Below are 26,801 nucleotides of genomic sequence, written 5' to 3'. Positions count from 1 at the left end.
TGACCTGGACAAACTTACACTCTCTAACATAGAAGAAAAAAGTTAGACTTTTACCTAACTTCATATTTGTGCTTACTGGAAGAAAAATCTGTTATTCCCAGGACTATCAGAAGCTCTGTGGGTTGTGACCTGCTTGCAGTGGTGATTCTTGTCATGACCTTGTAGTTAGAGAACCAAGTTGAGAGTCAGGAAAGGTGTTTGAACCGTGTTTAAGATTATGGGCAAAATGCCCATGGAGAGAATATTTAGGTGTATCAGTAATGCTCTGCTACCCAAAGGTTATTCCATTTACTCAGTCTTTGTTGGAAATGGCCTTCAGAAACTGTTCTTTCTCAGAGAAAATACTACCTCAACACATAAGGAATCACATTATTTTATGTAGAGAAATAAGGTATTTATCCCCCACTGCACAAAGGTTCAGATTTTTATACAGAACATGCACTGGAGCATAACTGAAGAGTAGCTCAAAGTGTCTCCCACACTTTAAAGTTTCATATAAGCTTTGAATGAACTCTGAAGATAAAGGGATTTAATATAAACCAGAAATGCCACTAATAAATGCAGACATTTCTAGGTATGTAATGACTTACTAGAATTCTGTTGTATGCTTATCTGTTGAATTAGAGATACAATTTAATATTTGTGAACTAAAATTTATTTAATATCCTAATCCATGCCTTTGCCAAAAAGCACAGACTACTAACCCACTTTATCATTATTGGATTGATATTTAATTTGAGTTGGCATGCAAATGTTATGAATTCTGAATATTTTTATTCAAGTTTTTACCTCTAGTATAATTTTTTTGAGCTTGTGCCCAGATGAGTAACAGTTTTGTTTTAATAGTTTCAGTATGTTTTAATACTTAAAAGCTGTTACCATAGGCAAGAAATATGCTGATCTTTCCCCCTCTTCTTCTGGATGTAGAAAGAAAGGAATATCTAATCTGAACAATCTGAACTTTGTTTTGTGCTAGCTATCTTCTTGTTTCTCATCACACATTCCAAGATTTTTTGATACCTCTGGGTGACCTTAGCTGATCCCTTAGCAATTGGAATGTAATGCATCATTGATTATCATATAGTACAGACACCTGCAAGATGTAATCAACTTAGAGGTCTCTTGGTCATTTATATATGAAGCTGTCAATTTGTTTATTGGCTTTCTACACTGACTAGTCCTAGGTAACTGATTTTTGACTGGAGATATCACCATGATCTTATGGTCAAGAAAATATTTGTCCAGGTTTTGTAAGGATACAGAGGAATAGCAATTGAATAATAAACATATAATTATAACTTTATAATAATTTTCAGTAATTTACACAGCAAAAATGATAATGGTGAATAGAGGTAAATTGTAAGAAGTGTAAATATGGCTCTATAATTTCCTAAGCCTTAAGGGTTCTTTGGTGGCAATGTCCACAAAGAAAGATGCAGGAAAAAAAAAAGGCTCAAAAAGACAGAAGGAAGGGTATTACAAATATAAACACAAATGTATTAACTAATAATAACACATGTTTTCCAGAAGTCTGAAATTAAGTGGTAAGTGTAATGATGAACAGTTGCACCTAAATCAAAGCAAGTTGTGCAAAAATCTGTCACCTGTAGAATTATCTTACACACCAAACTTCAGACATGAATTACTCTTGGGTCATCTCAGTGAATATATTTACAGTAGGTCACATGAATTTCAGAGTAAACCTCTCATTCCATTCATGATGTTGAGCACTGTCAAGCTTAGGAGCATCTTGCAGGGATCATCAGTCTTCTGGGCAGGGAACTTGAACATCAGTGAACATGCAAGTTGTATCAGTTTCTATTGAGATCAGATAGATAATTTATCAGATGACAGACTTTCAAGGATGATGTAATAGGCAGATACTCTGTAGAAAGAAAAGTGATCTACAAGGATTTGTTCTGTTCAGCAGTTTTTCTTTCTTCTATGCTTAACTTGTAACTACTTGAGGCTATTCTCATTACAGCAAACAGTTACGACATTTGACATGGTGTGTTTGGGTTGGCTAGATCTAGCTGCAATGCAAATAGGACATGCAAACATAGCCAGTGGTAAGTAATATCTTAAATGAGATCTGAGGCTCCATTAGGTGTGAACAATAACTCACACTAAGTGACTAAAGGACCTTAGAAATAGTGCCCACTGATGTGGAATTGCATAAATGGACTGTCACTTTGTCATATAACATGTATCTGTATTTCTGAAGAGTTTTTTCTGAGATGCTAAATGTGGTTCTTTCTCAATGGGAATGACTCATATAATCACAAATTTGATATTGTGATATTTTTGGGTATTATTCCATCTTGTCCATCTAGCTTGGTGTTAAAGTCTTCAGAGTGTTACACATTGAACAGAATCAGCAAGGTGACATAATCTCTTCTAGATTAATTCAAAAGGATTGTGGAGCAATAGATCATTTAGATAATGGAGTGCTGTAATGATTTATGCTACTTAAAATCCTGTAAAATAGAAATTTCTTTCCTCAGCGATGGGTGACTTCTTGACAGCTATATTTTATGAGCTAGAAAAAGGCTATATCACCTCCAATACAGCAGGTTCTCTTTGAGCATTAACATGCCTCGATTTCTGATGCTGGAGCATTTAGTCATCGTTAGGGTGGATGACTGTAGGCATCATAATTTCAAATGTAAATCTTAATTTTCATGTATCTTGCTTGTGACTCTGTAAGAATTCATATCTGTGAACAAATGAGTGGAATTTACTTACACAGACATTCATGGAATCTCAGTAGCACTGCAATTTTATTATTTTAAATTTAGTGCAAAGCTTGGCTCAGAAAACCAACAGAATGTTTCAGTTTTCTTCCAGAGGCAAGTAAATAAGCCAGTCAGGGACCTGATTACAATCTTAACATGGAATTACTTTATGTCAGTAAGGATTGTGCTGTGCTAAAGGCAATGAACTCTGCATTATATTACAGGGAACACGTTACAGTCTCTAAACTCTCTTGTCAGAATCCTAAATGTGTTGTGCTCTACATTTTTTTGAGTAGGTTTTGGTGCATTTTCCTATTACTGGTATGTGTCTAGAATATGATTTGCTTAATAATGGCAGAAATGTTTCAGTGTAAGGCGCTGTCATCAATCACAAAAAGTCACATAATCCATGTATGATGTAAACCTTTACTCAGCTTTTTTAAACTCCTTTGGAGACAGTGGAGGCTGAATGTAGAAACATCTATGAGAGGATGAAGTATTCCTGCTGTATCTGAATATCTACACATAGCTCAGTAGTAAAGAAGTAAAAAAAAAAAAAAAGGATAAACTCCAAATAATGTAAAATAGACTTTGAAATTGAAGAAGAACTTGAAATGCAAAAACACTGGGAAAATATCCATTCTCTTTTTCTCCTGTGCTGGTGGCAGATATCAAAGTGGCAGTGGGGGTTGCAGGTACAGCCTCTGTGAGGTGGGAGTTGGTTACAGGCAACTCCAGGCAACCCACCACAGGGCATGCATGGCTCAGGCCCTCAGACACAGGGAGTGGTGCCACTGGGAAAGTGTATGTTGGAAAATGATGGACAGGGAAGAGAGAAACAGCAGTGTGAACACTGTGGTTAGAGAGAAGGAGAAAAAGGAGAAGGAGGTGCTCCGTGGCAGAACACATCCACTGAAGCCCATGGAGGACCCACACCAGAGCAGGGGAGAAATGTGAGGAGGAAGGAGGCAGAGATGACCTGACCAGAACTTCCATTGCCCTTTCCCCCTGTGCCCTTTCTGGCAGGAAAGAAGTCTCCTGAGTGCAGTAGTGAAGCTGAACATGGGAAAGGGATAAGATATGTTTAGTTTTAATGTTTGCCTTTTTGTTTCCAAGTACCCAAATGAGTAATTAAAGATCTGTTTATTCTTACCAGATATTAAATATTCATTGCTAATAGTTAAATATTTATATTATTCTTATAATGAAAATTTTCTCCAGGTTGGTTTTGTTTTGCCCACTGAATTTAACTTTGAAAAAAGAATTCACAATTCTGATATCTGGATTCCATAAAGACACATACTGAGGTCATTAGTTTCTGTTTTATTTATGAATGAAGGTGTATCTTCAAGAAAAGTCTACGACTCTCATTTGGAATGTGAAGCCAGCACTTTCTCTGACTGCATTTTGATTTTAAAAGACTTTTTTTACTATAAACATTTGCAATCCAATTATCTGACAGGTCATTGATACTGTCTCCTTTACTCCATAAAAGAATTAAAAATAAGTAAGCATTAATTCCAGGGCTGGCCCTTTAGCAAAGAGAAAAAAAAGTTCCTTGTTCCCACAAAATCAATGCGGTTTTAATTGATTCATTTGTCAAGTGGTAGTTATCCTTAATCAAGATGAAATCAAGACTAAAAATCATTGCATGAAATTTTGTGTAATGATGGTGATTGCTGTTGTGGACTAAGACTGAATAATGACTACTAATACCTGGTCTGAATGGTACAGGTAGGTAAAAGCACAAACTGTCAATACTTGCATGGAATTTCATTACAACTATGTTCTGCATGGTCTTGATGTCACATAAAAAGAAATATCTGGGTATTTCAAATAAGCAATCCAAAAATCATAGTTCAGGAGGTGTACTTTCAATGCACTGTATATTCATTGCACTGCACTTGGTTTTGGGTAATAGTATGTTTGAAATAAGGGCAAGTAGTACCAAAGTCAGAATTTCTTTACAATTAGTGCTAAGTAGCCAGCAGTATAGGAAAGAATGGTAGATAAAAAAATAAGGCAAACATTTCTAACAATAGTAAAAGATGATGCTGTAGTAAGCATCACTAAGTGATGTGATTAGTGGAACCTGTTCTTCATTCCAAGAGGCCCCAAATAATGGTGATTCTAACTGGGCCTGTGGCAAAGCTTGCTGTATGATTTTTACGCTTACAGTGTATGCAATGCTGTGAGTTTCATGAGGGAAGACATCACAGGATGGTTTTGTGGTTTGCAGGTACCTTCAAGGTAACCTCTTGCTTCAAACTGATCCTTTTTAATATTTGTTTTTTCAAAGACACCACATTAGTGTTAAGGAAGGATAAAATACTGCATGGTGAGTCTTTTAAATGGCTCAATTTGTATGAGAGTAGATGCATAATGGCAGGCTAATGATTCTACTCTGTCTATATGTTCAATAAACCAAACTGAGGTTTATATTTAGGCTCTGCATTTAGTCACCAGCTTCATTTCAATTACAATTTGTATTCTCTTAGAGCCTCTGCTTTCCACTGGGGAGTTACAGCAGTATTTTTTTAAACACTGTAAGCCTGTGTGGCAACAAGTGATGACTTCTGTCTGAAGAGGTTTCCTGTGTAAGGAGGGACTGTTCTGTTCCACTGTCAATAATTAAGGGCACATGGGAACAAAGGGGAACATTCCCTTCTCAGAATTAGTGTCCCTGAGATTTTAACTGTTCTCTCGTCTTTTGTGTTATAATGTCACTTTCTCTGCTCTGAGGTTTGACAAAATACATGTTTTATTGTGAGGCCTGATATTCCCCTGTAAGTAGTACATTATCAGATATTTCAAAACAGCATGATGGAATATTTTTAACTTTTAATCTGAAATACTGAGTAACATCTGCTTGCACTGCCCGTAATGGGGTTCAAGAACCTTTATAATTGCCTACCATCTTAATGGATCCATGAAGAGCAATTACAGTAATTGATATTTCAAAACAACACAGATTAATTAGATTGAACCATACATTTATTGCTAGCTTCATATTTACTCTGTTAGGAATTTTTTTCGCTGCTTTTTATTTAGTGTGATTTGGATTTGTATTTGGTGTCATGAACGCTTTTGACAAAGAAATAATGGGCAGTTCTGGTAACGAAGACAGACTTGGTACCTGGATGAGAAATTTCATTGTGGTTATCTATTTGCTTTTTAGTTCATGCCTTTTAACTTCTGTCAGTTGATTCAAAGAGGACTTTGGGATACCATAAGGAACAGCAAAATTTTCAAAACAAAATGAAACCTCTTGCAGACTTATTTTTGAGTGCTATTTGATGGCAACTGAAAGAAATATATTCATTTTATGAGTGCAAAGTGCAAATGCATAAATGGCAATGATGTTTTCAATTTAACCTGCAACATCAGTGTATGCAAAATCATGTAAGATTACATATTCATAGCTGCATTCAAAACACTGTCCATGATGATGATTGTTTCCATTCTTAGGAGTCAGTGAGAAGTGTCTACACCTGTTTCCAAGTTTTGACCTTCATTTGAAGGTGTTGGAATGATATTTCTGATTGTTCTTTGAATTCCCTGGGGAGAGATGGAGAAAATTTTGAGGATGGAACAAGGCAAGGAGTGATTGCCCCCTGCTCCCCCTTTTTTTTCCCTTTCATTTTACATTCCTGGAAACGTATTGCTTTGACACCTGGAAAGAAATGGGCTTCTCTGTACATTCAACCAAGCAAGAATGATAATAGTTCATGAATTATATATGCCCTTTTCTCATCTGATTTTTTTTATAATTATTATGCCTGCTTTGGGATCTATAAGCAATCTTGAAGGAGCCCTGCTTTTCTGTGAGGGATGCATGGTAGGGGGCTGAGTTTTGTAACACAGAGTTTGTCACAGAAAACTGAATTATTATGAATCTTCTGGAACTCTTCATGGTTAATGAAGGGTTACAGAATGCGATACAATTTTTATGCTGAATCAGAATCTCTGTGTTTTGGCAGATTTATTCAAATAACCAACAACGGATACTCCATGACAGGTGGTACCTCAGCTTCCAATTTATAAACAGGGTAGCACAAAAATCTTTCAGTGTTTTCTGTAAATATAAATAGATGATGTCTTTCATCTATATATATTGTGAGGTTACAGTCAAACTGCTTTGTGTAAACGTGACATCTGAATTCTTCCTATGGATAGGGAAAAGAGAAAAAAGAGTGCAAAACATCTGCATGTATTCCTTAGTCAAGTTGTTGGGTGCAGAAATATCTGAGCCTATTTACTTAGACTTTTTGTTCCTATTGAAACTATCCTTTTTTTTCCCTGAATCACTGCAAAATCTACATTTGTCTTTTCAACTATTTCAGACACATCCTGCAGATACAGCTAATTAAGAGCCAACCACTAGTTGGAGTTTCCCTCAGAGCTTTCCACTGATTTGTTTTTGTTTATGATGTGCTTTGTTTGCTTCATTTCAGTGATACATTTGTGCAGTCTTATTTAGCCTTTTCAGCATCAAGTTACTGGAGCATCAGTGCACACAGCATGAAAAGAAATGAGTCATTCACCCATTCCCAATCTTTTGTTTCCTCAGCTGATTGAAGGGTTCAATAAATTACTGTGGTTCATAATGACTATAAAAGTTAAACACTATTTTTATCTATTCAGCTGTGTTTTAAATACAGCATTGGGATCTATCATTCTGTCATGGAGAGAGGCTCTGGAAGCATTTGACAACTTATAATCTTTCCTCCTTCACATATTCATAAGACAGAAAAATTATGCATGCAAGCAATAACTTTACACATTAATTATTGAGTCAGATATCAGGAAGACCATAACTTTATGAAAGACAATGCATAGAATGCACTTTGATTTGAAGAAAAGATGAAGTTCAAAGGGAAAGATCTCAAGGTTTGAATAACAACAGATAATTTCCTGTCCTTCCTTCTCTATGCTTTATCTAGGTCTTGGGCCAGAATATCTACACTGTGAAATCCCCTAAGGAAGAGCAGAAGTGAGCAGCAGAAGATCCAGCTGTTCACTGGGCTCCTTAATGGGCTTGGGCAATGCCTGACTGGTGCTGATTACAGATGGTGTAATGAGATCCTTCTCTCCCTAAATCACTTGTGTTCCCTAGCATGCTGCAAGGAGTCAGCAGGGCCATGACACTATCACTTTCTGTATTGTTTTCTTCCTGGAAAGAAGATGAAGCCAGACAACTGCCTTGCCCAGATCATGCAGCAAGAGTCATAGTCTTCTACTACATCCTTCTGCCTTCTTTATGTCTTTATTATTTGGCTTAATCAATCAGTGCACCTGTCTCAGTATATTGAACAGTGATAAGATAGCTTCCCGATTTGTTCATGACTGTTGGTGACTCATACTTCTAATTTCAAGTAATTCAACTGGCTGTATTGTGGAAGCCCCCAAACTCAGACTATTATTGGGGTTTTTTTTTTGATGGTAGCATTCATAATTTGTCCTGGTATTATACAGGAATAATTCACTGAAATAATAGAGAGAGAAGAACACTTCTATTGCCATTTCATCTACACACTGCAACACAGAAACAACACTTAGTAGGAGTTAACCTGTGCTCCTGAATAATCTTTTGCAGATTAAAAAATTGCTCAGGTATACTGAGCAATTCTTTTCATTCAAGTGACATTTGAATTTGACTCTTCCCACAGCCCTTTTTATTCCAATAACATGGGCAGGATATGAAATAAATTTAGTGCAGAATGAAAAATGGCTGATGTCTTTAACCTGCAGAGTCTCATGATAATCTCTATAGATTAGAGCCCTTTACTTTAAAATAATAAATACTCTGTTTTAGTGATTTTGGGTTTTTTCTCTGTGTGAGGACAAAACATTTGCAGTTATCTATATACTTGTATGTAACTGAACAAACACAGTAGCATTGACACTTTGGCATGATTGCACAATTTGTGTGTGTTCAGCTGTATATCCTGCTATACAAAGCTCAGATAAGATCTGAATTGTGTTATTTGGAATTGCTAAGCTTTTGTATTTCAGAGGCTTTATTCTGCTGTCATGCTTCTCTTGCCAGAAATTGTACTTGTGTCTCCTAGAATACTTTTTTTTTTGAGATGTGCATTGGTATGCTTTACACTCCACATTCCAGCATTCTGCTGGAAAAACTGGCTGTTCATGACTTTTGGATGGGTGCACTCTTCACTGGGTGAAAAACTGGCTGAATAGCTGGCCCCAGAGTGTGGTGGTGAGTGGAGTTACATCCAGTTGGTAGCTGGTCACCAGGGTTGTTTCCCAGGGCTCAGTACTGGGACCTGTTAGTCCTGTTCAATATCCTTATCGAGGAGCTGGGTGAAGGGATCAAGTGCACCCTCAGTCTGTTTCCCAGTGACACTGAGTTGAGCAGGAGTGTTGATCTGCTGGGGAACTGGAAGACTGCAGAGAGATCTGGACTGGCTGGATTGATGAGCCAAGGTATGAAGGTCAGCAATGCAAAGTGATGGGTCTTGCCCTGGGGTCAAACCAACCCTATGAAGTGCTACAGGCTTGGGCAAGAGTGGCCTGAGAGCTGCTCAGCAGAAATGACTGGCAGCTGGCTGACCTTGAGCCAGCAGTGTGCCCAGGTGGCCAAGGACTTCTGTGGCATATTGACCTGTATCTAGAATAGAATGGCCAGCAGGACCAGGGCACTGATCATTCCCTTGTACCTGGCAATGGGTCAGGCCACACCTCGAATAATGTGTCCAGTTCTGGGCCTCTCACTTCAAAAAGACAGTGAGGTGCTGCAGCGTGTCCACAGAAGGGCAATGGAACTGGGGAAGAGCCTGGAAAACGTGTGCTGCAAGGAGCAGCTGAGGCAAGTGATGCTGTTCAGAGAAGGTAAATATTCGGGCTCAGAGAGGACCTATTGCTCTCTACAACTACTCTCTCTCTATCTATTCTGCCATCTCTCAAATGAAAGGACAAAAGGAAATTGTATTAAATTATACCAGGGGAAGATTAGATAATAAAAATCATTCACTGCAATGTGCATGTGGTTAGGTATTGGAGTAAGTGGATGATGGAGATGGTGGAGTCACTGTGTCTGAAAGTGCTCAAGAGGTGTTGGAATTTGGCACCTGGGGATATGGTGTATGGGGGCATTATGGTTGTGCTGAGTTGACGGTAGGACAGATGACCTTGAAGGTCTCTTCCAACCTTGATGATTTTGTGATTTGCTGAACTTGTCTTGAGATCGTACAGTAGCTCTTGTGCTAGAGCACAGGCAAACCATCAGGTGTTAATTACAGTCAGTGCTACTGACTGACTCCAAATGAGAACACTGAGTATCTTTTTATGCAAGGTATTTGATTCTTTGATCAAAGAAAACTGAAAAATAAGTTGAAATATCTTTATAGAACATTTAGCAAGATTTATGCTTTCTTAGTTTCATTCTTGCCTTATTTCTGATGGGGCGTCTTACTAACTTTCATCTTCCCTAGGAAATATATTTATAATAAATGTGGAGACCAGTTTTCATAGGATAAGAGTCTGTCTTTCTAGATGAGTGCCATTTCTAACTCTGAGCTTCTTTGCTGAGGTACCCAGTGGGGCAAGAAAAGTAAATTACTTGAAGTGCAAGTATCACTGTTTTGAAGGTAGCTGGCAAAAGCAACACTCTTAAGAATTAATTTCTGTGTTACTTAGAAGTAAGTAAAATATGTTGCTGTATTGATTCTGGACCTAATTTCTGTATTTGGAAATAGCATAGCCTCTTATTAACAAATAGTATAAAGCTTTGCAAAACAAATACATAACTTCATTTTCAAAGAATTGTAGGGTGGGCATATTGAGTTCTATAAAAAATTCCATTTCCCAGATTATTTCTTTTTTTTTTTTTTTTTTTTTTTAATGAATCAGAAACTGTTGAGTGCAAATGTGTATTGTGTAGTTCCACCACAAGCTTTTGGGAAACCTTTATTTGTTTTTCCCAAAACTCCCTCAAGGATCACTAATTAGTTGAACTTTTTTTTTTCTTCACCTTCTATAGGAGAAATATCATAATAACTCATCTTGAAATTCTGTAATTTCCTACATAATCAAAAGCCATGAACATCTTGTTGCTATGGTAGTCCAGTAGAGGAAAAAAATTTAAATGAAAGAAAAATATTTTAGTGTGAGGGTGACCACACACTGGAAAAGGTTGCCTAGAGATTTTATGTGATCTTTGTCTTTGGAGTTGTTCAAAACCAAACTCGACACCATTCTGGGCAGGCAGCTGCAGGTCACCTTGTGCTGAGGAGGGAGGTTGGACTGAATGGTCTCCAGGGGTGCCTTCCCACCTCAACTATTTTGTGATCCCTGTTGATGACACTGTGACTTAGATTAGCTGAAAAGACTTTCCCACAAGGACACATTAATCTGTTAAATTTTGTGGCATGGCTTCATGGTAACACTTTAATTTTTCCATTAATACAAATGAATTATTTTCAATTAAAGATAATGTATTGCAGTCCCATAGGAGTAGAATAATTTGTCCATCTCTTTTCTAATTTGAGATGGTGTGAATTCATTTTAATAGGCTAACATTTCAGAGTTGTTGTTATGTATGTCAATGCAAAGGAAGAGCTAAAACACTCCTCAGTGTGTTTGTCTCTCTGGTTTACATATCTATGCAGACATTGCTGTTGATTTATCTTGTGCTGGCTTTCCTTTTTTACTTCTGTTACAAGTACATGAAAACTGGATGGTTACTCATTACTTAACCACTCAGGATCTCATTCACTTGGAGCAGACACTCACCACCACTGCCTGGACTTAACATTCACAGCAAGAGAGGAGCTGAAGTGGGGACTTAAGAGAGCTGCTCCTTCTGTTTTTCAGGTTTTGGAAGCATACATCCCTTGCTCGTCACTTTATGGTTCACATTAGCCTTTGTGCTGCCTAGTGGGGCTCTACTTTGTTTCAAGATATTTGGAGCCACAGGCATACTTAAATTTGAGTTTATTTTCATTAGGTATCTATATGCAGAAAACAAACATATGAACTTCCACACAGCTTGAGTTCCAGACACATCTGCCTAGTTACCATGGACTGTATCTGATCAAGGTCTTTGTATGGTATGTACAGCTGTCTAGGAATTAATATGATTCTTCAAAAAATTTATTATTTCATTAGGAACATAGACCTCTGTTCTTCAGCATTGGTAAGAGTTTGTCCACGAGGTCTTCTACAGAAAGTCCTGAGTTTGTGTTTCCTATGCAAGATCCAGCCATGCAAGATCCAGCTCCAGAGATGAAACCATATTAGTGTAGCAGCATGCTTGAGATGTTGAATCCTCCTAACATCTATGTTCATGATGATAACTTAGTTCTGGATCCAGTTTTGTTTGAAAGGATTGTACAGATCAATCATTAAAACTTCTATATACTTTCTAGCAGAAGCAGGAGGATGAGATGAAGGCTGACATGGAATTTCTTGCCCTTTAGTGTCGTGCATCCAGGTCTTGTTCTGTGTGAAACTTTTTACAAGAACAGGTAGTGATAGGACAAGGGAGATGGCTTTAAAGTGGAAGAGAGTAGATTTAGATGACATGTAAGGAAGACTTTCTTTCCTGCAAGGGTGGTGAGGCACTGGAACAGGTTGCCCAGAGAAGATATGGATGCTCCATTCCTGGAAGTGTTCAAGACCAAGTTGGAAAGTTTTCTAGAACTCTGGTCCAGTGGGAGGTGTCTCTGCCTATGGCAGGGAGGTTGGAAGTAGATAACCTTTAAGATCCTTCCCAAGCCAAACCATTTTGTGATTCTGTGAAATACAGAATTTCACCATTTGACTTATGAGCAGATTTCATGATGTTGCAGATCTGTGTGCATGCACTACTGTATCTGCCATTCCAAATTCTTCTCCATTTGGAAGTTATTTAAATTGGACATTTCTAAATGGTGGTGAGGTTATTTTCCATGGAATTATAGTGATCTTCTGTGTCATAAATTATGCGATCGTGTGATTTTGATGCAGCATGCTGTGAAAGCTCAGCATTTTTTGCATTTTTCCTTTAAGAAACATCCATACATGTGGTCTTGCCTGGGGTTCATATAAAAATAATACCTGCATCCATCTGTACTACCAATTTTCAGATCAAGTTATTTTCAGGGAAGAATTCTTATGAAAATTATTGCATTTGCAGTATAGAATCAGAAGCATTGAATCATAGATTCGTTTGGGTTGGAAGGGACCTCTAAAGGTCATTTAGTCCAACCCCTTTGTGTCGCAGACATCTTTTTATGAAAATCCTTCCTTGAAGTTTTTTCCTCCTGAGAAGCTGAGAAGCTTCAGAGACAAAATGTAAACAATGGTTATCTGCTGCTGTGGAATGCAACAGGCAGGTCTGTGATTGGTCTCATGTAGATGTTTAGAATTAATAGCCAATCACAGCCCAGCTGGCTTAGACACAGTCGCTGAGCCACAAACCTTTGTTATAATTCTTTCTTTTTTATTCTTAGCTTAGCTAACCTGAGAAACCTTTTCTTCTATTCTTTTAGTATAGTTTTAATGTAATATATATAATAAAATAATAAATCAAGCCTTCTGAAATATGGAGTCAAATCCTCGTCTCTTCCCTCATCCCAAGACTCCTGTGACCACCATCACACCTTTGCAGTGAGCAGAGACATGTTCAGCCTGTTCCAGTCTTTCAATACCCTTATTATAAAAAATGTCTTTCTTATATCTAATCTGATTCTACCCTCTTTCTGGTTTAAAACCATTTCCCCCTGTCATATCAAAATATTGCACTCGGCTTGTCTCTTAACATTTGAGATGGAGCTTGTTTTGTTTTGTGTACTGATTTTATTGGTCTACTGAACACTGAAACTCTGCTCAACAGTGGTGACTTTTTTTGGATAAGCCCAGGTTGTCTTTCAATTAGATACAAAAGTGAGGCAGGGTTGTGTATAGTTTCAAGTGTATTACTTAGACTGTGTAAACTATTCAAATTGTGGATAGTTTTCCATTGTGCCATGAAACTTCTTGGGAAAATACATTTCTTTTTCATTAATTCCAGCTATAAATAAAGTAGTGGAGAAGCAGATAGAGATGGGTGTAATGTTTCCTGTTGTGATCTTTGAGACAGAATGGATGAATGAGTCATTCATTTAAGTAGCAGTGCTGATAATGAAGGCTTCAAGAAAGATATTAAATTCTGTCATTGTGATCTGCCTGTGCTTGGGCTCTGGATCCTGAAAGCGACACTCCCAGACTGTCCAGGTCTGCTGCAACACAGCCTGCTCTGGCAGTTGCCTGCTGATGCTTTGCCTGTTAACCCCTTTTACCATCAAAGCTTCTGAAAGCCAGACTATTACTGTGCAAAGTGGAGAGTCCTGATGTCTCTGGCTGTGATGCTGAAATGCACGCAGCCTCACTGCTGGGGAGAAGGCAGGACTGCTGCTCTTGGGAAGGAAGTAGAGAGTGATTGACTTTTAAAAATAAGTGCTTCATTTCTGTGTTTGTACGTGCACTGCAGGAGTTTTGGTGTGTTTTGCATGCTACTGATGTCATAGTACATGTTGTTGCTGATTGTTTTCAGCTAATGTCTCCACTGCTCTTTTTCCCTCTCACAACTGAGTATCAGTTTCTGCCCTTGTATCTACAATTTCCACCCCCCTGTAACTCATGCCTCCCACTATTTCTCACAGAAAAATAAAGAGTTCTACTGATTATTTTTCTTATTTCTTCCCACTCCCTCAGCACCAAGCCTCACTAGCCTTCCCACTCCAGGAAGGGGGAAATGAAAATAGCAACAAAATCGGTAATCCTTCTGCGCAGACTCTTACTTGCTACTGCCAGTGCTCTGCCACAACTCAGATTCCTGGGTAGAAGGGTTAAAATCCAAGCAGTTGCTGGAACCTTACATCTTGCTATATGAGAATCTAATAACACAGAAGTTTTTCAGTTGCATGGAGCTACTGAGGGGAAGACTTAAATACAATTTCGTTATGACTATATTAGCAAAGAGGAGCCAAACCACATTCTTTGAAGAAACAAATGCTCTTTAGATCATTACTGCTTGCTGTTATAAATAAACAGAGGAAAAGCAAAACAAAAAATTATTAGCTTAGACAAGTGATTTGTAGAATTAATTGGTTTTTAAGTATAGCATTAAACTGTTGCTTTTATATATCTGAATTATTTAGAGTGCTTTTCTCTAGAACAGCAGTAAAACGAGACCCCACATTAATGCTGTATTTAAAACAATTTTCAGAACTTTAAAATTGGTAACACCGTGTCTGTTTTGTTTCTATAATAAAAAGTTTATGGCGAGTATGGTATACTCCATCTGGGCCTGATTTCCAACTGAAATCAGGTATGACAGAGATTGTCAAACTAATGTGTTCTATCTGGTTAGCCATAATTTGGGGTGTTTTTTGTTTGGTTGGTTAGAGTTTTGTTTTTGTTTGTTTGTTTGGGGTTTTTTGTAGTTGTTGTTTGGGGTGTTTTTTTTGTATTTGCTAAACAGACTTTTTTTTTGATTTGTTTTTTTTTCTGTATTTGCTAACCTCTGACATTTCCTGGAAGAGGACTGAAATGAATTTTTGGTAGTCTGTAAAAATCCATAAGAGCAGGCATGGCTTTAGCATTAATTCATGGCATGCTAAACTCAGAGATGGCATCCTAGTGCTGGAACAATGTTTCTCACCACTAGGATTTGCCTCCTGCCTGCTCTTTCACATTGCTTCAGTCTCTCACAGTGAAAGCCATGAACAACAGACGCTACTTAAACATGCTGCAAAACTTCAGGGTTCATCTGCAGTGGTTATTGTGAACCACAGACTGGGCATCACAGCTGAGTTTGCTCCAGGGACAGCCACCTTCCCTGTCTCGGGGGAATGTGAGGATGTGGGGTTTTTTCATAACACCACTTTGCAGGCTGACTGCTTTTAATACACTGGTTGCTAGTGCTCTGCTTCTCAGGGGCTGGAATCCTGCTTCTTTGTTGTAGACCAGCAGGTGGATTGCTAGTGATTGCCTGAATTCAGATCCAAGGTGAAACTCAGAAGGTGCAACCATGCACCATGATCCTGAGGGTGGTTTGGTGCAAGTGTGTAAGAGGTAGGGCGGCCATAGCACTGATGGAAAAATTTTTCTCAGACAAGAACTGGTAAAGCTGGTAAAGTTTTGAAACATGGTGGTGCAGGAAACAGTGTTTCTTTCTATTGCTTCAGTGGTCTGTAAAATAATATATTACTTCATACTTCAGCAAGGTGGATGTCTTGATTAATCTGAGCAGTCTTGCTATGGAAATGGAGTCCAATTATGTATTATGGAAAATCTATTGGCTCTTTCTATAGATAAAGTAATTTTGACTTGGAAAGAAATTATTTTGCTTTTAGAGGATATGATAGGATTTTACTCTCTTCCCACCACTGTTTGACCTAGCTATTTTGTTTAATTCTCTTTTAGTGACAATTTTCTTCAGATTGGAAAAATTTTCCTGAAAACACCTGGGTTTCCATTTGCTGGAACATCTTCTGCAGAATTACTCATCCTCATCCCTTTGGCACACGTTTGCAGTTTGAAGATTAATTCGCCTCATTTTGCAAAGTGTCAGTCACAGGCTCTCCTTCTTACTTTGTTCTTTCTTTTGGCTGATCATTTCACTTTCTGTCCTCTCACCATTACCCACTTATTCTTCTGTGGGCTCTGCTGCTTACCTGCCTCCCTTGCCTGTTCCTCAGAGATGAGAGCAGACCTCGTCGCTCTCTACAACGACCCAAAAGGAGGTTGTAGCAAATTGGTCTCTTCTCCCAAGTAACAAGCAGGAGAACAAGAGGAACTGGCCTCAAGTTGCACCAGGGAAAGTTTTAGATGGGATATTAGGAAAAGTTTCTTCACTGAACGGGTGTTCAGGCAGTGGAAAAGGCTGCCCAGGGAAGTGGTTGAGTCACCATCCCTGAAGGTATTTAAAAGACATAAAGCTGTTGCACTTAGAGATGTGTTTTAGTGGTGGCCTTGGCAATGATGGGTTAATGGTTGGACTTGGTGTTCTCAGTGATCTTTTCCAACCTAAATGATTTTGTGATTCAGCCACTTGTAGGCATCTTTGCTCTTCTTTCCTTCCATTTTGAATCTTAATTTCTCAGGGTGTTTGGAGCAATCCAAACTTATCCTTCAAGCTTTATTTTTCTGTGTAAAGTGTTTTGCTTTTATGTCCTGACTTCATGACCAAAGGTTTTCCATTCATCTCATCTAAGTATGAACTGTAAAAATCTTTTTTGCCAGATTTACAAGTTTTGGATATATCTGGCCTTAAGTCTACTCTCGTATGATTTCATTATTCATCCAAATTAATGCTTCATCCTTATCTCTGCCATTCATCTGGGTATACTTTCTTTGGTGGAACTTAGATTACATTTCTTACATGTACATATTCCAGAGCATACTTACCATATGTAAGAAGTTGTTTTAATGTTCTTCTCTTCTCATCATATCCCATCTTCTCTTGCCTCTGAAACCATTCCGATAATTTTTCCTGCTCCTACCTTTAAATGTAAAAGCACTAAAAAATAAAGAAATAGCTCCCAGAAACCTCTCCCACCTTTAAATAGACATCTCCATTATGTTTCTACTTTGTTGACTTTCACTGCTTTACCAGTGAACTTTAGTTAGGCTTAAAAATCTACTGAAATAAACTTTTATAGGGTTTATTTGAAAAATGTGGTTTACATGAAGGGTTGACCCTTGCTAACCCTAACCTCAACCCTTTCATTCCTCTCCCCTGGAATAACCTTGCTCTAAAGTTGTGAAGAACTGTTCCTAAATAGCTGCAGGGGGTAGGGAGTTGCATTTGCCTTTAGATTTCTGTAATAGTGACTGCTGTCTCTGGGAACACTATGTTCTCCATACATTCATTAGTGGGAAATAGGCAGATTTAGTTTACAGTTTGCTGGACATGCTTAGAAAAAGTACTTTGGGGGAGAAAAGGTACACAAATTGCTACAGCAGCTAGCTTTGATGCATTCTTTCTCTATGCAGAAAGATAAAAACCTTCAGGGTTCACTGGATAGGCCCAGATTTCTCTGCTCAGTTGTTTTTGGCTTGGCAGATACTTTTTTGCTAGAATATTATAGTGAATATTGCTTTTTCCTTGAAAGGATTGCTATTTTTTTCCTAGCCAGCAATCTTATTTCTGATGAAGTTTTAAATATTTAATAGAGCAATTGGTCTGTAGAAATAACTATTTGCATTGTCTTTGTTATTCTTACATGATGACTGAGGAAATTGACAAAGCAGTACTTTGTGTAGTATCTATACTTATTTCCAAAACAGGAGAGGATAGATGTTTTCAATTTAGCATAGAATTCCCTACAGTACTTATCAGGCTTTACAGTCTTAGCATTTTTAATCAGTTGTAAAAGATCGTCTTACTCTCTGATTTATATAATAGACCTTAGGTTTTCTATTTTTTTGAGTCATTTAACTGCAGAATGTTTCCAATGCTATAAAAAATGACATTTTGTTAATCGTACTTTCATCTTTAATTTTTCCATGTCTCAATGTTGATAACAGTATCACTTTTTAAACAGCGACTTTTAAAGACAGAAATGATTAGTCATAAACCAAAAGAGATACAATATTTAATATCATGCATATGACTGAAATTTTCCTCAACATCTTGTTGAGTAAAGTTTTCAAGGGGCTAATGACTGGTCATGGGTTTTGAATTCTTCAGTTGCTGGAAGTCTCTTAATGTTTTCTGGGGAACACTGGGGACTCAGAGAAACTATGGGAGGAATTGAGAGTTCTATAAAACTTCCCTGGCACTCCCAGAAGTTCTTCTTGTGTATAGCCTAACAGTCTCTGCACTAAGGAGAAAAATACTTCCTGGCTCCCTGGTTTCCACTCAGTTTCAAGCACCTCTTTTGCCCACTGATGGTGTTTCCTCCTCTCCTGTCTAGTGCCTGGCACTGGCCAAGTGCGGCTCTCCCAGACATCCCTGTTTTCAGTGCCCCACTGAGAACAGACACAGAGCAGTTGGTGACAGAGTGGATCAGGACTGAAAGCAGCTGGTGGAGAAGAACCAGGTTGGCTGCACAAGACTACTGTGTTTTGCATCTACACCTTAAACACACAGGTTAATCTGTTGGTTGTGGCTGACCAGCAAAATAAAGGTCAGTTGTAGCCAAGACAGAAATTTGGCAGGAGCAAATATTCTTTAGCAGTGATCTTTCTAGAAGTTTTGGGGCTAATTCACACTGTAAACCTGGTTTTGTGCTCTCAGAATTAGCAAGGCTGAGTAAAAATACACCTGGCTCCTAATTATACCTATCCAACTCAGTCTTACCAGTGTCCTTGCCTGCTCATGAGGTTCTATCATGACAGATGAGCAAAGGAAGTCCTTTCAAGGACTTTAAACAAGTACACACCTGTAGAGTGATACATAATGTGCCTGGCTGGTCCTTTGAGAACCCTTGAGTCACTGGTTTGTCAGTGCTATGCACTCTCCTTGAAATCTGCAAACCCCGGGTTACTTGCAATGGAGAATTTATTACTAATACTTCAAATCATAGAGTGGGGAAATGAAGGATTGTGTCATTTTCTGAAGATAAACTTTGCATTTAAAAAGCTGTTACTCCTTCAAAAGCTGTTACTTCTTCATATTCCATATTGGATACTTTTCCACAGAGCCAGCCTTTTTGGGTGCTGGGAAAAAGCATTATTTCACAGATGCCATTAAATCTGGGGCAAAGATTTTAAGAACCATAAGGCAGTGTCTCTACAACAGATTAGAGAGCCTTGTAACAAGCGGCTAGTGCACAATCTTGCCAGTTGGCAGCAAAAAAGGAAAAATTTGCTTAAGAGTAAGGGTAAGAGCATTTTAGCTTGGAACAACTCAGTAGATGATGCAGTTGCTAGGAAATGTCTTTCATTTTTGGAAAAAGTCTTGAGGTGAAAGCTAATCAATAAGGTAGATACAGTGTGATGTCATTTGTTGCCATGGTTTCTGAACTTGGCAGTCTGTTATCTGCAAATAGTATTGATGGTTGCTATGCAGTTGAATGTTTTCATATTGTTGTTTTACTGTTATTAAGCACTTTAATCTTAGCTAAAGCTTCAAAGAGCAGACCACTTAGGAGTTTAAATGTTTTAATAGGTAGGCTTCTATTACAACCCTAAAATATCTTGAGTTTTTCTATCTAATAAATAACAGGCTTCAGCAGGAAGTGAACAAGGTTAACATTTTGGTGATTAAATTTCCACAAAGCAGTTGACATTTTCTAGTAAATTAATCTGCAAATTAAATACCTCTGTGGAATGAGTGCTATGACTCTTTACATGGCAGATCATGTGAAAAAGGGGATAAGCAGTCAATCATCTGGATGATAAGGCAGTCAAATGTATGAAGCTCTAAATGGCTGAAAAGCCATGATGGTTTCTTGAACAATGGCCTTTTGTTTCATGTGTCTTCCACAATGGGATTGTGAAGTCTTTATTATGTTTGGGTTTTGCTAGAAAATATTTTGTAGCAGCTGAATAAGTTGAAAAGGAAATGAGACTTATTTTTCCTGATAGTTGTCAGTGTGAAGAGAAAGCATTCTCAGGTCAGATCCTTTAAATCAAACATAAGTTCATTTTTAATGTTCTATGGAGATGTTAGTTTTAGTAGAATGCTTTGTATCCTTTGCTTGATTTAGTGGCATCTCTTGCAGTATTTTTTCTTCATAGTTTGAGTTTTTGAAAGCATTTTGGGGGGAAAGAATGAAAAAGAGATGAGCAGGGGAAGGGAATTTAAAAATCAGATGATGGCTTGCTGAATTCTAGGGTTTGTGCATCTTAAGAGTGAAATTTGCCATGCTGTCTATTTTTCTCTTTTTCCCCAATGTATTCCTTCTCCTCCCCTTCAATTTGCACTGCTCTCTGCCTTAACAACACATTTCTTTAGAAAGTGTTTTGCCACCTTCTTTCTTGTCTTTTTCACACATCTCTCCTCTTTGTGGTGACTTTGACTATCACCTTTCATTTGAACAGAGAAGTAATTGCCTTCCTAGTCCTACTTGTCCCCTTAATATAGGGAGTGAACTGTCAAGGATGCACTCCCAGTGGGAGAACCTGAGGAAGATGTCATGAGGAAAAGTGATGCCTACAGCCAAAATCCTGCTCCTACAAAGAGGGCAGGGGTGTCCTGGGTGACTCCTTTCCTGGAACTCCTCTAGAAATTCCCTGTTGGCTGTGCAGAAATACAAAAGGAGCTTTCGAGTGCATCCTCAAAGCAGGGCTACTTAGAGCAGGCAGATGGAGGAGACGTGTCAGCTTGATGATGACAGCAGATGTCAAGCTAACAGTCTGAAAAGGAAGCTAGGAGAGCAGCAGTACTTCTTACCAAAATTTTTAAAGAGAGGGAGGGGAAAAAATGAAAAACCAAAAGTAGAATAAAAAGAAAGGCAGCATGGAAAAGGAGATACAAATCAGTGTTGCTGACTGGCAGGAGCTCTGAAAGACTATCTGATGCTAAATCTGTAAAGTGGTGCTGTTGAGTGGAATTATCTAAAGAAGTATTTCACTATTAAGCTGTCACAAAGAAAAAGCATTTACTTCAGGTGCCATATGCCAACTGTGCAATCAGACTTCCAGTCATACATCCTGTGTGTTCTAAAGCTGGGGGACAAGTCTCAGCTGTTTGAAGTCACCCTTCCATGAAACTTCCTTTTACAATACTAGACGTTCAGTTGCTTGCACTGTTGTGAAGGTTGCATTGTTTGGGATAGCATACTTTTATTTTTTGAGATCTTTTTATCTTATTTTATCTTTTTCTATCTGGGGTTTTTTGTGTTTTTAGGTTTTATACCCTTAAGAACAAACTAAACTATCAGACCTTCTTTGGTACTCTTTCACATCATAAAGCAATGAAATTTTTAAAAAATTAAAATAAACATACTTTTTCTGTTTAAGAAAATATGCCCATGATACCTGTTATATAAGGGAAGTCTTGTACTTTGTACTAGTGAACAACTTGATAAAACATACTGTATTGGAAAGTCTCAGGCAGCTTTAACCAAAGACTTTCTTAATTTGTGAATTTCTGCTGTTTTCCTTAGGCCAAATATTTACATACATTTACATCCATTTGTTTCAGACCTGTTGATAGTTCTAAATGTGGTAGCTGATGCAGTTATTGCAGCTGAGAGGTGACCAGTAAGACTAAGAAAAATACAGCTATTTAACCTAATTATATACTTCAGCTACTGTTCATGTTATTTCAATAAAAATCTCAGAACTTGCCATTAAAAGTTTGCTTTAGTGTACAAAATTCTTGAAAATAAAAACCCCACAAAATTCTGAAGTTTGTAAATTACTTTAGATTTATTAAAGCTGTTTTCATTTCATTTTATGTTGGTATGATTCAGCTAAGCCCTTCTCTGGAGCTTTTATATCTTTCGTTGAGGTCTTGGGTCAGTGATGCTGCAAATAGTCTTTTTATTGAGTAGACTCAAGGCATGTTTACTTTCTGTATACTGATTTAGAAAGAGAAAGCTAGTTCTCAATCCAAACCCAAGCAAGTAGTTGTTCTTCTAATAACTGCCAAATGTTTTTTCTTGTGTATGAGGAGATAAAGGCATAAATTTATTCTTCATAATACAGTGCAGAAAAAAAAAGAAGTGATTGTTGATTGAACATTTTGTGGAAAACTCAATTGCGATGCAATTTTCAAATTATCTCCACAAAAACAAGTCCTTCATCCCAAACCTCCTAACAGTCCCCAGACTTTCATTGTTTGAGTGAGATCAGTCAGATATTTAAAGAAGTTCAAAGGACACTTTTGTATGTGCTTAAGATGCTTCCAAAGGCTCCCTTCTTCTGACCCCTCATAAACCACCCAACAAACCAGATCCAAGAATTGCCAGCATTTCAAAACCTAAGGATTCTTTCATGTATAAAGCAGAATTATTTTTTATCTAGTCTATACAATATTTATATATATATATTTATTTTTTAAAGCCAATCTAGATGGGAATTAATTCCAGGAAATTTTTGGAATAGGGCATACAAAACACACAATACATGGCCACTAAGAAACCTGTAGCTGTTTCCTGCTTGAGTCTAAATTTCTGCACACTGATCAAGCTCAGCTGGAGTGTGCTGCTCTGACCCCCTCTGACTGAGGCACCACCCTATTTTTTGCAAGTGTTGCATTTTGTTTTCCAATTTTTTGGTACTCTTTGTTCCCTTTACTGGTCTTTTATTCCCTCCACCATTCAATCAGTGAATTACCTTTTGCCTTACTTGAATCTGCTACCTTCTGTTACTTCCTTTCAGCCACATCTGCTTCCCCTCACCCTTTATGTGCACTGAAACTTTGTGATCTTCTGTACAAATCTTCCCATCCCTCCTCTCTGATTTGCCATTTCTGAACCTGAACATTGTTTTAGATCATCTTGTTCACATCCAGCATGAAATGAGTTCTGTTGGCAGAAGGACACAGCAGCTTTACTGAATGTGCTCAAGTTGCCTGAGATTATGTGATAAAAAAGAAATTGCAATTTCTGATAGGTAATGCTTTCAGATGTTAAGCCTGGGACAGCCATGGGGCAGAAAAGTCCTTACTAAAGGCAGATTCCCTCCTATTTATCAGTAGCCTGAAACACCATTTTTTAATATACCAGATGAACCTGACTTGCTTTTACCACACTCTCAGTGCAATTTGGCACTGTCTTCCTTTCACAAAAAACCAAAAACATAAACAGAAGAAAGGCTTTGTTTATTTGTTTTCATTTAGAAGATAAAAATTCATCATCCTGCACAGAAAAATCCTTTATGCTATAGAGTTACAGGCAGGGAAAGACAATGAAGTATATCTTATTATATTCAGTGTTTATTTTTACATTGAAAGCTGTTACTATCTCTTCCTTTGCTGGCCAAAACAGGGTAAAAATGCTTTATTAAAAATATATATACTTCTAGCATAGAGTTTTAAAATTACCTGTACAAAGGAGACTTTCAGTCAATCCATATAGGCAACTGGAAATTTGTTTGAATGCAAGCAGCTAATCGTCACAGCAATTTGCATGGGGACAGGTTTCATGTAAATCTAGAAACTGTTTAGTTATGTTTTATAAATGTTGGACATGAGGAATGAAAAAACTCTATAGTAAATGGGGAATAAAATCAAAAGCTAAAAGCTTACCACATTTTTCTTTAACATTCTAGAGTCAATTATCTAATGAACTGGTGTTTTGATGAGATGTGGCACTTTAATTCCCTTTAAAAACAAAAAACCCCAACCTAAGCTGATCTTTTGTCACTCTTCAAGCACTAACAATTATTAGTGATAACTTAATACTCCTATTGACATCAATGGGAGGAAGAAGTGTGAGGAAATATTAAGACTGTAGGCAAATAAATGTCTTGTATAATTATTCTATTCTTAGCATCTTGCATTGCAGTAAGTAGCTTAAGCCTTTCAATGCTAATGGCTCATATAACTTCCATGATAAAGCTGCCTTCATCTGAAGCCATCTGATAATGACATTTACCCTCCCTGTTTAGCGAGGAAAAGTAGAAGCCACTTGCTGTAAAATGTCTGAGGTCAACTGGTTTCTTTTTACACAAAAAGTGTAGCTCTTGCACAGATGGTTGAGAAGGTGCAGAATGTTGTATTCATCCCATGTTTAATTGTTTCTGTATGCCTTGGAATTTAAAGAAAATTTAGGATGTATGGCAGTAGCTTTCCTTGTAGGTTGCTATGGTAAACCTAATATTCTATACAAAGAAGGAGTATGTTTAGTAAAGTGTTGATCCCTTTTCAGTATAATGTGAGCTTCAAATTACTTTTGCATGATTGAATTTGTTTGGTAAGTATTTTATCACAGTAGCTAAGAGAAGAAGATCACAGAATAAGGTGTGGCTTCTGATATTTCAGCAGCAGATGCATACTATATAGTTAGCTGTTCAGAAGCAATAGGACTTTAATTCTTTGTTAAATTATCTCCTTAGAGTAAGCCCAATTTACATAATCTGACCAAAATCTCACTACTTTTGGAGGCAGAATATTTTTGTAGCCAGTACAAAGTGGCATTTATTTAGTGACACCGTTAAATAATTTCTCATGCTGAATTTGTAATGTTTGTAAAAATAAAGGAACTAATAATTTGAGTATCAATTTCAGCAGCAGTGTAATAAACTACTACAATTGTATTTTTGAATATTTAAATATAAAGAAATAGCACAAAAAAATCCTTTTCCAGAGCACTTGCTGACTGAAGTTTCTGTCTATTTTCAAGACACTTTCAATTCTGCTGAGTCTGCGGTCAGATGATCTAAACCATATTTAGGTGTAATTTAGGTGAGAGCCAGGCAAAAAAAAAGGCACAGATTGAGAAAGTAGGGCCTAAATTCTCTTTGATCATGTATTTCTTGCATGAAAAAATGTGTTCAATCTGTCTAGGGATGGGCTTCCCTCCATTTTTCTGCTGGTGAAACTGTTGCACATTAGCTAAAATGAATAAATATTTCTTGCAGCAGGGACTGAGAGGAGCCTGTTCCCACTGCAGCACAAGGGACCAGCCACTGGACTCTGACTTATTAAATTAAGCATTACAGAAGATAATGCTTAGTTACAGAACATGCAGGATCCTCATTACAGGACCTTCCTTTGTTCATTCCTCTTGAGGATTTTCCATCTCTAAAGACTCCTCTAGTCAAAGCAGTTTGCTTAAAATGATTTTACCATCTTCAGGCATCCTTATTATAGCAATGTCTGGCCTGGAGACCACTGCTGAAGATTCTCCTTTTGTTTGTGTCCCAGTCTCCACAACAGATGGGTCCTATTCATCAGGAGCCTCTCAGCCTGCAGGTTCCTGACTGTTCCTTGGGACAGGCTGATGTGGCACTTTTGCAAAAGTGATCAGGTTGCCTAAGGTAAAAGCATAAAAAGCCAAAAATTAGACTCAATAAAATTCTCAGTATATTTAAGCACTAAGGATTTTTTTTCCAATTTCTAATGTGGCTGTCCTTGACAAATAATTATAGCCTAGAGAATGCAGGCCAATAGCATCATTTTTTCTGTAGGCAGTCATATCTTAAATTTTGACATGATTACTAAGCACAACTCTATTTCACGATGCAGTAGATGCACTTCCAATAAAAAGTTTCTTTCTGAAACAAGTATCCTCATATAATTGACAATGAAACATAGTTTTTAAACTATGCATATAATAAAAGTATTAAGTATTTACTCTAATTCTCTTTTGTATGTCTTTGCTAAAATTCTTGCCCTTTATGTCCTTCTAGATTGAATCCTGGTGCATAAAATGTCAGCTCAGAAGTGCAATGTATGTTGAAGCTTGGGAAGATGAAGAGTACAGAAGTTGTAAAATGAGCTTAGAATTTTTTTTTTCATAAGTAAAAAGATTTCTCCCTATTCCAACTTAGACTGACTGTTTTCTTTAAATAAGAAAAAAAAAAAGCCAAACAAAAAAATAAACCCCACAAACAAATATAACAGATAAAGGTTAGAAATTGAGAAAGGAGGTAATCATTTGTCAGTACCTTACCCTAAAAGGTTTTACTGTCATGACACCTACAGTCAGAAAACCTCTACTGAGGTTTTCATTAACAGTCCTTTCCCATTCAATAAAATATTTCAGCAAATGCTGGAAAAAATTAGTGCACTGTGTTGTGAACTCTCTGGTTGCATAATGAAAGGCTGCACTTGGAGGATATTTTTTTACTTTCCCACAATACTATAAATTTGGGGGTTGCATTCAGTAGAGCAGTGATCAGGCCCAAGTTGAGTTTCATTGATGCTGTGACTAAATTAAATAAATAAGGGTAGGTTTTCTGCATCCTAGTCCATATCCATGGTGGCCATTTTTTACACAAAATATCCCTTCCCAAGCCCATCAAATGTATGAGTTCGGTCCATGATTTGTGCCATTTTTAGAACGTTCTTTCCCCAGAATTGCATAAAATAATTTAAAAACATACAGAGGCAAATTTTTAGAAGTTAGGGCCTGTTATTTGAACTGAGTTTGTCTCAGATATGTGCAGTGTAGGACTGTCCTGGATATTAATTTTTTCCACATCTGGCCATTTAGTACTCAATGCTCTTAGGGTTTTGGA

The 26,801-nt window shown here is 37.5% G+C and overlaps 1 protein-coding gene across 1 annotated transcript in view; it reads left to right on the top strand.

The window, feature by feature from the left end:
- Positions 1-26,801, top strand: part of ITGBL1 (integrin subunit beta like 1) — a 128,374-nt gene that overhangs the window by 80,632 nt on the left and 20,941 nt on the right. The gene's annotated exons all lie outside the window — the stretch shown is intronic.

This window comes from Agelaius phoeniceus, chromosome 2, assembly GCF_051311805.1.
Source record: "Agelaius phoeniceus isolate bAgePho1 chromosome 2, bAgePho1.hap1, whole genome shotgun sequence".
Taxonomy (NCBI): domain Eukaryota; kingdom Metazoa; phylum Chordata; class Aves; order Passeriformes; family Icteridae; genus Agelaius; species Agelaius phoeniceus.
The sequence above is the reverse complement of the archived record's forward strand: the minus strand, read 5'-3'. Positions and strand labels throughout refer to the sequence as shown.